The sequence below is a fragment of the Chrysemys picta genome, chromosome 6 (assembly GCF_011386835.1).
Source record: "Chrysemys picta bellii isolate R12L10 chromosome 6, ASM1138683v2, whole genome shotgun sequence".
NCBI lineage: Eukaryota > Metazoa > Chordata > Testudines > Emydidae > Chrysemys > Chrysemys picta.
The window spans coordinates 86,248,257-86,263,968 of NC_088796.1; the positions used below are offsets into that span (position 1 = coordinate 86,248,257).

The following is a 15,712-nucleotide window of genomic DNA, read 5'->3' on the forward strand; positions in this document are numbered from 1 at the left end:
GACACCAGTCCTGAGCATTGAAGTTTTCCAGCTTGTAAATATATGAGCTGTGGCGCAACCGTAGTATCTTTAGTTGTGGGAGTTTTTTTTCTTCTTGGCATAGTTTTGGTGAAAGGTGAACCAAACTATCCCTTCAGTTACAGTTTGTGATGGAACAAATTCAAGCATATAGTAGACAAGTTAATTATTGACAAACAATAAAAACTGAAATTAAAGACTTTTTTTATTAACAAGTAATAATGTAATAACAACAATTGCTTCCTGGAGTTTGACCAGCTTGACATGTTAAGATAGGTCAGTGTTACTTCCAAGCAACTAGAAGCAAACAAATAAACCAGAGATTATAACTTTTAAATGCAAAAAAGCGGGGAGCATTCTATAAGATTTCCCTTTTGTTCATACTTTTGTAGCTACAGTTAAATTGCACTTGCAAATATGATTAATTGCACTTATAACCCACTAATATTCAGATACAAGTTACTTATATTGCAGCCCAGTACTTAAAGATGTTTAAGCTCTGCATTGAAGGCCCCTGCACAAAGCATAGTTGACGTCAGTAGTCTCCACAATAGAACAGGGCTCGGCCCATACAGATAGGATGGGAACCTAAATCTTAATCTGCAGTTTATTTTGTGAGTGGATAAATATGAGCACAACTTTTGTTGATGTAACTTACATCCACAAAAATTAATGCTGGACTTTACGATTGCTCAGAAAAATAAATATGCCTTTAGAAAGGTCTTGTTTTGGACATTTCAACTCAATAAGAAGCCTTTTTAATTACCCACAGGACTATCGGACAGATGATTGATATGCCCATACATACACTTGAATAAACCCTTGAACTATCCCATAGGTTATATAAATATACATACATAGATTACTGGTGAGAATTGGCTACTGCTTTTCTTTACACACACACAAAATATCTATATCACTAGCTTTTATTGCTGTTGGCAACTAGCTGGTGCATTTGTTAGCCTTACAGCTTTGACATTTCGATTTTTATCTCCTCCCATCAAAAATGTATATAAGGTTTTGACTCCAGGCCATCTCTAAGATGGCCTGGAGATTTCCTCTATTCACTTCTAGTAATGAACTCTTTCTAATCTCAACACTATTAATAATAGTTGCTCAATACAATTAAATTTTCACCAGACTTTAATTTATGTTATTAGATTGTTTAGAAATTCTCACTGTTTACCATTTTCTTTACCACCACTTACTCTGTCATGTTGATAGCCTTTTAACTACTGTTAGATCAGCATGTGGAAATTAGTTCATTACTATTAATTTTCCGGTTGCCAACTGGTTCGTGAACTTTTTTGATTTTTGAAATGTGGTTCATGAATTGAAACAAAAAGAATACCACCCATTGTGCTGAGTTAAGAATTTATGAAAATTAGTTTGTTTGATGGACATTTAAGCATGCAACCATCTGCTTTTAATCTCAGAGAATCAAGCTATAAAGTATATTGATATTAATAAGGCTGTGAATGTGTTTGCTAATTTCAGTTCACTCCATTGCCTACTGCTGGAAGCACGGCTTTAGAGAGATTGCTAGAGTGATGGGACACAAACCAAAATTTCAGTGTTCATTGACCGTGGTTAGAAAATGGTGTAATTAATGGAACACAGGCAAAATAAAAATGAATAGATACTCTATTTGAGCTAATGCCTTTCATATAGGATGCTTCAGTATGTTTTAAAAAGCCATGAATTTGATAGAGATAGTGTGGTGACTGTGTAGGCAAACATGGAAGCCATCATGCATTCAGTAATTGCTTGCACACAGCCTTGAACATTAGTGGGTTTTGTTGTTGTTTTTTATTAAGAAAGGAAATGTTCTTCAGGACACCTGGGATGTTCCCTGCTCTGTTCCAGAAGTGCAATGGATCTTTAACTTGCAATTGCACAACCATGAGATATGGGTATAAAAATAATCTTATTACATTTTTCCTTCAATGGATAATACTTCCATCAATTCAATACCCCCCGTCCTACACTACAGTATCAAGCACTAGGTTGCGAATTCGGCATTCATTTCTGGTATCAGATTCCTGTTGACATTAATGGGAGCTCCACATGGAGAAGAGACTAAAATGAGCAAAAGAGATCTGATTCTTCAAGTGTAGATTAGAAATCGGTCATTCATATTGAGGGAGGTAAATTTGCCCTTAAGGTACAGTATTCAATATCTAGCATAAGAATTGACAAAAAATTGAAATAAATAGTAGTGGAAAAAAACTGTTACAAGAATATTCTTACATAGAGCCTGATCCAATGCCCTTTCAAACCTACAATTAATTAATTTAAACTCAGGGTCAGATAGCAATGCATTTACATTGAATGATATATTACACCACAAATAGTACCAGTGAATTCAATTGGCTACTTGGGGAGTAAGATGCTACAGTGTGAGTATGTGTATTAGAATGAGCCATAATTAGAATAACAGAGTATTCCTAGGAAAGTAGCCTATTGATTTCATTGAATTACTCACATAAATAAGGACTACTCATGGGAGTAAAGGTTTGATGGATCAGGTCCTAATAGCCAGTTTCAAGTTTCTACCATCTCTGTTACATCTTCCTGGGTTTCTTTTTTTTTTTCCTTTGAGAGATAAAATTGAAATTAGTATTGAATCATACTCATGTGTGGTTAGGCACAAAATTGGCTCAACAAAGCACTGTGATGCATTGTAATTGATATGAAAAGTTGACTTCTCTTACAATTTTCTTTGTATGAAAAGCTGGGCTCATGACATCATCAAGAATAAAGTATTTGTTCAAAGAATATATGGTAGTCTTACTGCAATTCAGACAAACAGCACTTTTCCTTTTATACTGCACTGAAGTTTCATTTAAACAATGTTAGATGATACTTTTTGTATTAGGGCATATAAATAAGCCTGGCAGTCAAGCACAGCCAGTACTGACCCTGCCTAGTTAAATATGAAATAGTGTCCTTCGTTCTGAACTTCAGAAAGCAGCATTTGGAAACCTTTGTCTTTCCATGAAAAACAACTAATTTGTAATATTATCCATATTTTTTAGCGAATCTAGTCCCTTCTGTGCAGCCATATGCAGTATAAGTAATAATCTTATCTCAGTTTTCAATAGTATTACAACAACATGCATCTGACAAGCATACTAATGCCTCCTGGAAAGCAGGTGTGGCTCATACAAGCTACTTAGCACAAAAGCATAGGGCTTTTTCCAATTTTCCTCTGAGCCAAAATGAAAATAAATACAATCAGACGTTTACTGATAACAGCAAGTAATTTGCATTAGGAACTTAGAAGAGAAAGGGGAGGGGCTAAGATTGACAGCTAAAATGGCATTTTGCTTGTCCCGCCCTTTTTTTTTTTTTTTAAAAGAAAGAAGTAAATTATGGATAACTAGCCATCATTTTGAAAAACTCAGATGAACTTTATGTTAGCAAATTGTCAACACACTGCTAAAAAGTGAATTTTTATTTTAGGTAAAGCAAGAGTGGAGGTCAGAGTATGACCAAATTTGTAAAAGCAACAGTGAAGTAGTTAGAAATAAATCCTTGCAACAGGCAAATTGGGAAATGAGGAAATTGTAAATATAAAATAGAGGTCCACATTTTTAATCTCCACTCTGAGGCTACCTATTTTATCTGGTCTGAGAGAAGCAAATTTAACAACATACAAGACCATAAATAAAATCCATTTCAGGCTGATTTAGGTGTCTACAACAGCACTTAGGAGGTTAAAATGGGCTTTTCGGTACTAAATCCAGATTTCAGTACTTTACTATAGACTATCATTTGAAAATTGTCTCTGAATGATTGCCCTCTGGATGACAGAATAATGGTTGAGTAGTGGTATCTCAGAAGGAAAAAGTATTCGGTAGAATATTCAAAATATCAGTTTCTGAGAAAATTTGTAAAGTACCAGTACACTCGGTTTCTCAGATTCTGATCAGATTTGGTGCTGGGAGGGGAATAACAGAGGTAGCCTTCTGTAAACTTGTAAATAGAGGAAATAGATACATCCCTATTATTTGTTAAAAATAATTTAACTAGGTCTTTAAAAGTATACATGCTTCTAATTGTAGCATTATAAGTAAACAAACCTAGATGGGTGACTGACTGCATTTAGATGCACTGCAGGAAATGCTGAAGGACTAGTAGAGTGCTGTGCTGGGCACCCCATAAACTGCATTTAGTGGGAACTGAGATCATTCACTCAATGTCTCTCAAAGGATTGAGCTCACTTGACTATATTGTGGAAAAATAAGCATCTGCTGGATGTCATTTTTAACTGGTTTTATAATTGAATTGGGAATAATTATTAAAACCGTTGGTTTTGTGATAGCAAATTGTTGTGAAAAGATGGATTTTTGGTAACACTATCAAATCACAGAACAATAAAAAAAAAGTTGGGGTGTGCTCTACACTGGCCTTTGAGTGGACATTTGTTCTTTTTCCCTGACTCCCTCTTGCAGACATTTTAAAATGTGCTATTTTCTAAGTCTTTAAAATGTTAATATTCCTCAATGCTGTCTCCTCTATTTGATTGTCCTTTATTTCCCAAAGTTTGGCTCTGATTATTTTTCAGCTGCTGCAAGTGCATTACCCTTCGGCTTTTTTGTTGCTGTTGTTCCTTCTGTGCCAATGCTGATAATCTGCTACTCTCATTTAGTTTTCCTATTTCCCCTCTGCACTTTAGTTTGTTCAGCTGCTAATCTGCATCATACAACCAGACAGCTATCATAAAAACATAAAAATGGCCATACTGGGTCAGACTAATTGTTCATCTAGCCCAGTATCCTGTCTTCTGAGAGCAGCCAGTAGATGGTAGATGCTTCAGAGCAGAGGTTCTCAAACTTTCCAGACTACTGTACCCCTTTCAGGAGTCTGATTTGTTTTGCATACCCTAAATTTCATCTCACTTAAAAACTACTTGCTTACAAAATCAGACACAAAAATACAAAAGTGTCACGGCACACTATTACTGAAAAAAGGCTTACTTTCTCATTTTGTCTGCATGAAATTTCAGTTTGTTTTGACATTGCTAGTGTTTTTTATGTAGCCTGTTGCAAAATTAGGCAAATGTCTAGATGAGTTGATGTACCCCCTGGAAGACCTCTGCGTACACCAAGGGGTACACATACCCCTGGTTGAGAACCACTGCTTCTGAGGGAGTGACCAGAAAAGGGCAATTTCAAGTGATCCATGCTTAACTCAGCTTGAGAAATTCAATGTATATACATAGATATACATAGTTCATATACATGTACTGATGAAAATGTCACTAAAAACTTCCCCTTCCTAAAAACATGCATCAGTATTTGCTTATGTTCATGGTTGAATACCACAAACAGAGCCTTGTTCCTGGTATTTTGGCATTTCAGCTTTGGAACAAAAAAACAAACAAAAAAAAATCAGGAAGTAGAAAGACACATGGAAATGGGAAAAAAAACAACAACAACATGAGACAAAGATCTAAATGTATTCAACCTTCAAAAAAGTTCAGCCTGAGTTGTGACAGAAGTTTTGGTCATTTCTTATTAGACAGAGATTCAAAACCTGAACTTTCAGGACCATTCATAAATATAAAAATCCAGACCTAAATCCAGATTTTGTAAGTGGCCTTGATTTTTATAACAAGAGTCAAGCCCTGGCTCAAAAAACTCTCCAATCTTTAAGTATTTAAAATCCAGTTTCAAATTTTGTGGCTGTGCCCATTAAAAGTTCTTATTTTTATTCAAATCACTTTGCCCACCCTTATGCAATCTTTTGATGAACGACCCTGGGCACATTCTCAGTTGCAATCAATTATTTCAATCACTCAGAGCAAAGTTTTGCTCTAGTATCTGCATAATGGATCTTGACACCAATATTCAGCTCTTCTTACATGTGCAGATCACCCATTGGCATTCTGCCTTTAATTATGAACACATTTTTGTTTTAGAGAAATGTTTCACTCTCTGAAAAAGTTAATAAATAACAGTTGTAATAATGGTAGAAATGGCCCCCATAAATCTAACAGTTCTGGCCTTCTTTGACTTTCACAAGAGTATTTCACATTGTAAATGAGACTCTTCCATTTTGATAAAAAGAAAAAAGCTTTTGTAGGCTCCCACAATCAGAATACTCCAGATGTGTTTGTGTGTGCTCACATGCTCACCACACTGAATTAGATTCTTAACTGAAATATGAGCTGAGTTGCTGGGGAATTTTTGCATGTCAGAATATAGATTTTATATGATTTAAATGAAAGTGCTGTGTTACTCTGCACTTTCTTTTAAATTTTGGTAGAAATTTAAGGGCATACTGTAAGTGACAGAAGAATAAAGAATACATGTCTCTCTTTCAATAAAAACTATATTTATGAAAACTGCATAAAACCATCATGCTATCTAAGTGGAGAATCTGACAAAAGAGCGTAGAGTGTTCAACAGAAAACTATGATTATATTAAATTACCAGCTATGAATCTTTGGTTTTAGTAAGGATAGTAAATATGAGAAAACATGACAAATGATTTTTCCCTCTTAGGTTGGTTTCTTTATTATTTCAGCAATGACTACAGGATATCAGTGTGCCTATAAATTGACAATTAGTTTGCATCTTTGGTTCTTTACATTCCCTTGAAAATTTCTGTCCAATTATGAGGCAAGTGAATAAAGCAGCCTTTTATATTAGGCTGCAGAAGGATTGGATGGATTTCAAAACTGACAATTTATTTCTTGCCTCTAGAACTTTGATAATTGGATGACATTTTATTCTAAAAACACTGTGGTTGCACAAAACATTTTGACAGCCACATAGCATTGCTACTGTAGTTAGAAATGTGCTTGCCTTTCAAATGGACAAGTGCATAACTTGCATAAACCTATCCTTGTTTTGATCAAGAGAGTTTGAGAGTAGTGGTTATCATGCCAATGGAGATAATTAGTTGTCTACTCACCCTGCATAATGAAACTGAATTATTTGCTCATTGTGGACAACACTGTAAATGCATGCAAAAAGTCCTTCTCTTATACCCTGGCAAAGGGGTTGGGTAAAATTAAAATCAGTGAGCTCCTTTGACCCAGTCCAGCTTCTTCTGATGTTAGTGGGAGTTTTCTCTAAAGGAATTCTGCAAAACATTTCAACACAAGAGAGTTAGTTGAAGTCAATGGGATGAAGCATGCACTTAAAGTGAAGCAATGTGCTTATGTGCTTTGCTGAATCAGGGCCTAACTGAGTCCAACTCTGCTGCTGGCAACAGACTTTTCACCCCGATCATCCTCTGATGTAACTTTGTGTATTGCCATTGATGGAGTAATGCCAATTTATACCAGCTGAGGACTTGGCCCTCCAAAATGATTTGGGTTGGAAAGTGTCTTGGGCCTACTCACGCTAAGGAAGCTGGACTTCTAAAGGGCAAAGGGAAGCAGAAGAACATATTGTGCCCTGACAAAAAATGGCACAGCAGCCATGCTTCCATAATCTCAAGAAGGCTTCTAGCTTTGCACTGCCCCTACAAGCCATTGTGCCTTCAAAAAACAGCTCTTAATTTTTAAGAAGTCTGCATTTCAAAGCATAATGTGGCTGCTTGTTTTAAAGAATCATTGAGAAATTCACAAACTTGACAAAAATCATACTAGGAATTACACAGCTTTGGTACCTGACTACTATTGTTTTCTTGCCTTCACACTGAAAACAAAGATTTTCAGTAATATTTGAAGCACCAAATCTAAGGCCCACACACATTAGAATTTTTACTAAGGAAATTATTACACAAATCACTGATATGCTTGCAGATTATGGCTTCCTGCCTTAAACAATATTTTACACATGATGGATTGTCTGCATGTAACACCATACTCTTAAAAGATTGCCTGTATTTGTACACAATGCAGTTTCACTCTATAATTTACATAATAGGGGAGATCTGTAAAACAATTCGAAAGGACTTGTGTAGTGTGCAAAACAGAAAGCAAATCTGCATATTCTGCAAAGTAAGCAACAGGTTCCTGCCCGTGTTGCCACCAAGTGAAGGAAAAGGATTCTCAAAGTGGATAGGTTTCAGAGTAGCAGCTGTGTTAGTCTGTATCCGCAAAAAGAACAGGAGTACTTGTGACACCTTAGAGACTAACAAATTTATTAGAGCATAAGCTTTCATGGGCTACATCCGAAGAAGTGGGCAGTAGCCCACGAAAGCTTATGCTCTAATAAATTTGTTAGTCTCTAAGGTGCCACAAGTACTCCTGTTCTTTTTTCAAAGTGGATAGTTAGTTAATTTCCCCTTTTTGCAAAAGTAATCAGCAAATGTCATTTCCTTTGTTCCAAAAATCAGCATTATCAGCCTGGAATAGAAGACACATATTTGTAATTTGTCCAACAAGAATTTGTTTTAAAAGTTGACAACATAACCAAGAGTCCAATTCTGCAGTCCTTTCTCAGGCAGAACTCCTGCTAACTTCATTGGTGGAGTTGCCTGATTAAGGAGTGCAGGATATGTCCCAGAGTTTACAAATAGGCAAAACCATAGCTGATTTATAAAATATCTATATACTTATACACACAAATAAGTTAAAAGAGCATTATTAAATTGCAAAGTGAAAGGAGATGAAATGCCAGAATTAAGTTTCCCTCTGCGACCTTAATTTGGCCCTCTTGTGCATATGCATTATGATACAGTCTTTAGTTACATGATCACATGCTATTTTTTCCACAGGAGCTCTGTCGCATTCAGTGTACAGAATGGATGGTGCTCCGTTAATCAGCAGCTATTCAGTATTTTTTTTTCATTCTTATTGTTCTGTGTGTGGCTCAGGATATATTTTCTGCACATTATTCAAATCCTGCTTTGAAGGCAGAATTTTTAATTTGCTTATGGGATTTTCTATGGTGTTCATCATCCTTGTATATGAATTCTTTCCAAATATTAATGTATATATTTTCACTATACTCCTGTGAGATTATCATCTGCATTGTACAGATAGAGAACTGAGAGAGATTATGGTCAAACCACTAATTTTGGGTGCCCAATTCAAGATGTCCAAGACCTGATTTTTCAGAGTACTTAGCATTATATAGCACTTTACATGTTCAGAGCACAGTTCCCATTGATTTCAACTGCAACTAGGAGTGCTCAGAACTAGAGCTAGTCTGGAATTTTTTGCCTGAATGATTTTCCAACAGAAAATTCCCTATTTGCAATACTGAATTTTCCATGTGAAAATAAATTTTTTGCAATAATATTCAATTTTCCATTAGAAAAACAGATCTGAATAACGCCCACCTGCAGACTCTTGTCCATTTCATTCTCTGCCTGCAGGCACAAAGTGAAATTGGCCTTCTGGGAGGACTGCCCTAGGCTGAGTGCCCTGACTCTCTGCCGCTTAGGCTTCCCCTCTGCTCCTCCCCCACCCATCACTTCTCGGGATAGAATGGCAGAGAGTCTGCATGCTCAGCTCTGCCACCTCCCCCAACCCCAGCTTCAGGGCTGGAAAAGCTGAGCATCCGATCTCTCTGCCACTCCAGCAGCCAGGCAGAAGGCTCTTGCCAATTTCACTTTCTGGTTCAAGATGAAAAAAAAAAAAAAAAAAAAAACACCTTTTCAGAAATGTGAAATTTTTTCCAGGAAGGGTTTTCCATTTTCTAGCCAGCTTGGCACTTCTATAATTCTGAGTCCAGGGTATCACCCAGTAAATTAGGAATACAATTAGTGACTACTTCTGAAAAGTTTTGTTTAGGTGACTTGATTAGCATCACATGGAAACTCTGTGGCACAGGTTGAGAGAAAATCCACTTCTCCTGTCATACAAGAGTTTCCTTCGCATTCAACCCTGATTCATCCACAGTGTGGAATTCACAAGAAACTATGTCTTAGCCAAGTTCTTAAGATCATGCCTAAATTTGTGAGCTCATACTTAATATGCAAGTAGTTCCACTGTAGTCCATGGTCCTACTAAACAGGATTAGGGCCATGCAGAATATCTGCAGAGAAAGTATTTTTAAATAGTCACTTCTCTGACCATAACTTCTCCGTATTATTTTGAAAGCATCTTATACCCTTTGCATGCGTTCTGTTTTGCAAGGGATGAACACAATCTCCACTTCTTTCTGGCAATGAAAGTCTAAGAATGTGACTCAATTTTTTTTCCTCCCCCCACAAATGAGGGAACGGTTTATGCTCATTCCCAATCCCTCCTACTGTATCTGAAGGTGTTGCTGCTATTATCTGCAAGATCCTAAAATAGAATATCCATGTACTGTTCCAATCCTTCTTAACTACCCAGCTGCTTCTACCCATCCATCTGACTGCATCTGCACTGCTATTGCTACTAGCCATAAAATCCCTACCTCCCAAGCAGAAGTAACTCAGTACTGAAGTAGTGGCAAGATAAGTTATCTTTAACATGCAGAAATTTTATCAAATTGATGCATGGTCTAAGATTCTACTGGGAGCTTATTACAAATGTGTTTCCATTATCATTTTAAACATGGAAGCAGCAGAAATATGATTTGGCTAAAGTAGCTCTCTCTATGATAGACCAAGTATAAAGAGGCATGACTTATGGACTGGACACCAAATATCATTAAAATTCTACCATTTACACTGACATCTCCTCTATAACAAAAAAGAGAGGTGTGGGGGGCATCCACTTGAGGTTTCCTTTGGTCTTTATAGATATTTTGTGGCAGCCAATGCTGTTAATGTATGGGAGGTTGGATACTTTGGGATGATATCCTTCACAGTAAGTTGATTTTAAAAATAAACAGATCTTTAAAATTTGTGAAAGTTTAATGAGGATTAATATCTTGTTCATCACATGCTTACTGGAGGCCTTTTAAGTAATCCATTGGGTATTTGGTTTACCAGAAAAGCGAATATCGCATTCTAAATATACTATGGTTATACTGAGCATTTGGCTTAAATAAAATATCTCAATGTGGGTATTTTTAAAAAAGACTTTCAAAGACTTGCTCTTTGTACAAATGCAAGAGCAAATGAAGTTCATTAAACCAATGTTAGGTATTGGATTTTTATTATTATTATAGAATAGGTTAACGAGCAGTTTGATTTAAAATTAGACTGCTAATTTTGTTCACACTATGGAGATATGAGAATTTCTCCATTGTTATAGTTGCAACCAGGTTCTAATATAAGCTCTATTTTTATTCCCTCTGTAAACTTTGTCTAACAACATTTGTTTGACCTGAAGGTGAAGGATAATTTTTCCACCACAGACAAAGAAAATTGATCAAACTGCTTTTGATTAATGAAAAAAATTGTTCTGATTTGAAATGTGAACTTGCGTCTAAGGTTTCTGTGTCAAAAGAGGGTGATTGATGACAGGGCTCCACTTGGTGTAAAGCACAGAAAAAACAAAAATCACAGGTGAGTAGAACTATGCTAATAACTGATTTTTTGGTTCATTAATAGTCTGAAAAATAAATACATAAAAATTTGGTATACCAAAAAATAAAAGAAAATGAAAAATCTGTTTTGGCTCAAACAAAACCTTTAGTTTTGGTGCTTTTTTAAAAAATTGCTTTTTAAAAATAAAATTTAAGTAAATTTTTATGTGAAAAGTTGTTTAAGTAGAAAAATCAAAACGTTTGAATTTTTATTTATTGCATTATTTCTTTGACTGAAACAATTTGGTAAAATTGACATGAATTCACTAAACTTTCCGGTCAATCCAAGTCTTCACTTTTTGGCAAAAGAATATTTTGGCCAAAAAATTTCACAAACATATGTAGATGAAAGCCATGTCTTTGGGGGCATGAGCATAAAGTATCTTCCCGCTATTAAAGTGAGTATTTCCAAGTCAAAGGCAAAGTTTATTGTGGTAAGTTTGTACTACCATTACCAATTTATAAGGCTAGCTTTCTGGCCCCCATTACAACCACTGTTTAAATAAATGTTTATATATTGCATTGAAGGAGATTTTTTCCCCTAGATCGCTGCTAAATTTAAATACTTGAAAAGTTATAAAAGTGTCTGACTGAATGGGAATAAATGTTTTTCCTTTACAAACAGAAACAAAACTGAAAATATGTACCCTAGTTCAGAGATCTATTCAAAGCAAATAAAACAAATAAACCAAAAAATAAGCCCCAAAGATCCATGACAAAATAGCATAGTAGTGTAGTACTATTGTATTTTTAAATGAATTGTTCCTTTTCTTTAAAGGGAGTTTTGAAATACCCGATAATGTTCTAGTACATTTGTCCCAGAACAATCTTGTCAATCAAAAGTTCCAGTGAGGGAAATTGCATTCTCAGTTAGGCTGATGATGTTTTATGTCTTAGTGAGCTAGGAGTTGCTTTCAGCTGGAAAACAAATTTCTTTTATACGATCATGAAGCAACATTCCCTGGTGGTTGCAGTAGCTCAAACAGTTAAATATAATTTTTAAAAGTTGTTTGTTTCTAAGCCTGAATTGAGCTCCAGAAAAAAAACCCTAAGAACTGAATCAACAGTACTTGATACTGTTTTTATACTCTTGATCATTTCTTTCTCCTAGTTGTCCTGGTTATGTTCCTCCAGAGGATTTCAATCAGGAGGTTCAAATGAGAGGAGAAAACTCTCTTATGCATATTTTTATGTCAGACAAAAGTTGATCTTCTTGTGAAAACAACCCAAGCTTACCACTGAGTTTTCTGCTCTAGCATGGTCATGAAAGTCACTTCTTATAAGGCTTAAATAATTACAGCTAGGCAAAATTAACTGACCTTTTGGGACCTCTTACCAGGTAAATTTAGGGAGGACATTGGAAAAATTTAGTTACTACTTATTCACACAACACCAACACTCTCCTGGAAGGGAAAATAGTTCAAAGAAGGCACAAATGGTTAAGCATCGAAGAAAATCCCTTAGTTAAGGCTAGATTTGGAGCATTTAGCCACAACCCCATATAGAGAATGGCATTGAGCTTCAGATACCACGAAGGAGCTACAGAGGCTGACCAGGCCGTTAAAAGTCCGGTCGGCAGCACAGCGGAGCTAAGGCAGGCTTCCTGCCTGCCCTGGTGCCGCACAGCTCCCAGAAGCGTCTGGCATGTCCGGCTCCTCAGCGCAGGGGTGGCCACGGGGACTCTGTGTGCTGCCCCTGCCCTGAGCGCTGGCTCCACAGCTCCCATTGGCCAGGAACTACGGCCAATGGGAGCTGCAGAAGTGGCGCCTGCAGGCGGGGACAGCGCACAGAGCCACCTGGCCACTCCTAGGAGACAGAGGGACATGCTAGCCACTTCTGAAAGCTGCCTGAGGTAAGCGCCCACACCCTGAGCCCCCTCCTGCACCCCTACCCCAACCCAGACTCTGAACCCGTTATTTCTGGCCCCACTCCAAAGCCTGCACCCCCTCCGATACTCCAACAACTTGCTCCAGCCTGGAGTCCCCTCCCACACTCCGAACCCCTCAGCCCTCTGCGTCCCTGGTCCTCTGCCAATTGGCCCATTGGAGAAAAAAAATTTCCTGACCCACTAAATGGCTAGACCTGCAGCATCTGTCCACCCAGGTTCCCATTCCTAGTTCAGGTGGGTAGTGTGTGCTCCTGGAATGGAGCTGAAAGACGCTCCACATGGCCCCAACAGTTTAAATCCTGGGAACTGGGGAATGCTGACCAATCAGCACCCCTCTCCTCCAGCTGATCAATGGGTGCCAGAGACTCCCAGGGGGAGGAGCTACTTAATGTCCCTTAGAAGTGTCCCTCCCTTGCTGCTGGGACTGTTCTCCTTTCACAGCTGGCCCCATCAAGTTCCCCCACCTGTTGATGCAGGTGGTTAGCATTTTGTATTGACATTACTACGCTAGAAAGCAGCTGATTTCTGCAATATTTCTGAACTGATTTCTGCAATATTTCTGTAAGCTGACAAATAGTTTGTAACCAACAAAGCTGAGTAATCAGTCAATCCTGGATGAAATCAGAACCATATACCTGAGGTACATCTTGAACTTCTGTGTGTTACATTTGAATGAGAATGTCAATTTTAAACAATTTTGTAGCCTCTGCTCAAATCTTGATTGAATACTGAATATAGTAAAATCAGTTATTTTGAAGTAGATGTACTTAAAAATTCCTTTGCTAAATTTGGGTATCTGGGTGCACTGGTACCTATTTGCATTTTCTTGAGAACATTTCTTTTCCTTGGAAGCTCAGGCATCCCAACTATCTCTACCTTGAAACTTTTCTGGTGGGTTTGCTCCCTGAGTAACTTGTAGCTTTCATTTGATTAAATGGACTGAAATGAATTAAGTGTCATTTTCATAACAGATTAGCCGTCTGTTGCTGAAACATCTGACCCTTCAGAGTTTCTGACAAATTATCTATTAACTTAAAGAACTTTTGACCTAATTCAACACCAGAAGTTAAGCTTTTCCATTAATGGTATAGGTGCTCAAATTTGAGCTCTCATTTTCAGGAACTTTCTTTGCATCCATCAGAACCTCCAAGTTACACATCATGCAAGGTAGTTCTCAGAAACTGAAGCAAATGCTTCTGCATGGAGAGTTCATTTTCTTATTAGACAGATTACAGAGATGCCTGATGATATACTTAACATTTCATATTTTATGCTCAGCTATAGTTTTATGACTTCTTAAAACATATAATTTGGGATAGCATTATTTTTAATAGTATCCTCGCGTGCTAAATACACAGCATGCCCATAGCAATGAGTATATGTAGCTTGTGAATAGTCATGTTGCAATCTGGTTGATACACTTGATACTAAGTCTTTTATATTATTGCTACCATTAGTGGCTTCATCATAGTAATCAGGGCCGGCTCCAGGCACCAGCTTGCCAAGCAGGTGCTTGGGGCGGCCACTCCGGAGAGGGGCGGCACGTCCAGCTATTCGGCGGCAATTCGGCGGACGGTCCCTCACTCCTGCTCGGAGCGAAGGACCTCCCATCGAATTGCCGCCGCAGATCACGATCGCAGCTTTTTTTTTTTTTTTTTTTTGCGCCGCTTGGGGCGGCAAAAACCCTGGAGCCGGCCCTGATAGTAATGTATGTGATATGTTATTGCATCTAAATCTGAGGATCAAAAACAATCTAATTAAATTATATGGATTACCTCCACCAACGTACATTCTACAATCCAATGAACTCTTCATGAACATTTATGTCATCCATCATAAGCATGTTGCAACTTGCTCTTTGTTGGGAAGTCTGTTTCAGCTACCATATACATACCACTTTCCAGAAATGTTCTCTGAAATAACCTTCACCATTTTAAGATCCATGATTCCTATAATCTCATTTTGAATAACTTGGACTTGTGAATTTGTCTGGACTAGAACTGGTCAAAAAAATTTCAATGGAGTTATTTTCTGATGAAAAATTCCTTTATTTATACACACAAAACCAACATTTTTGGTGAGAAAGCTTGTGATTTTCCATTGAAAATTTAAATGAAGGCTACTTGTCTGGAAGAATCTGGACTTTCTGCCAGTGAAATGGACAAGAGCTTTCCTGGAGTGCTGCTGAGGCTGAGAGCCCTGACTCTGCCCCCCCACACACACCTCAGCTCTGGGAGCTGGAGATTCAGAAGAACCCAGTACTCTGCCTCCCACCTTCCCCTGAGTGGTATCAATACATTCAATAATAACCCCTAAAACATTCCCAAAATAGTTTTTTCCTGTACAATATGTAGTATAAATAGTGTGGAATGATACAACTTTTTTTTTTGCATTCATGACCTAAGTAACTCACTCATGGTTTCTAAAATAAAATCAA

At 37.4% G+C, this 15,712-nt stretch overlaps 1 long non-coding RNA gene across 1 annotated transcript in view; it reads right to left on the reverse strand.

The window, feature by feature from the left end:
• Positions 1-205: 205 nt before the first annotated feature.
• LOC135984363 (uncharacterized) overlaps positions 206-15,712 on the reverse strand; it is an 85,459-nt gene continuing 69,952 nt past the window's right edge. The window contains exons 4-5 of the long non-coding RNA XR_010602294.1: positions 6,943-7,113; positions 206-2,613 (exon numbers count right to left, since the gene is read on the reverse strand). This is a non-coding gene — a long non-coding RNA (uncharacterized LOC135984363). The remainder of the gene's footprint in view (positions 2,614-6,942; positions 7,114-15,712) is intronic.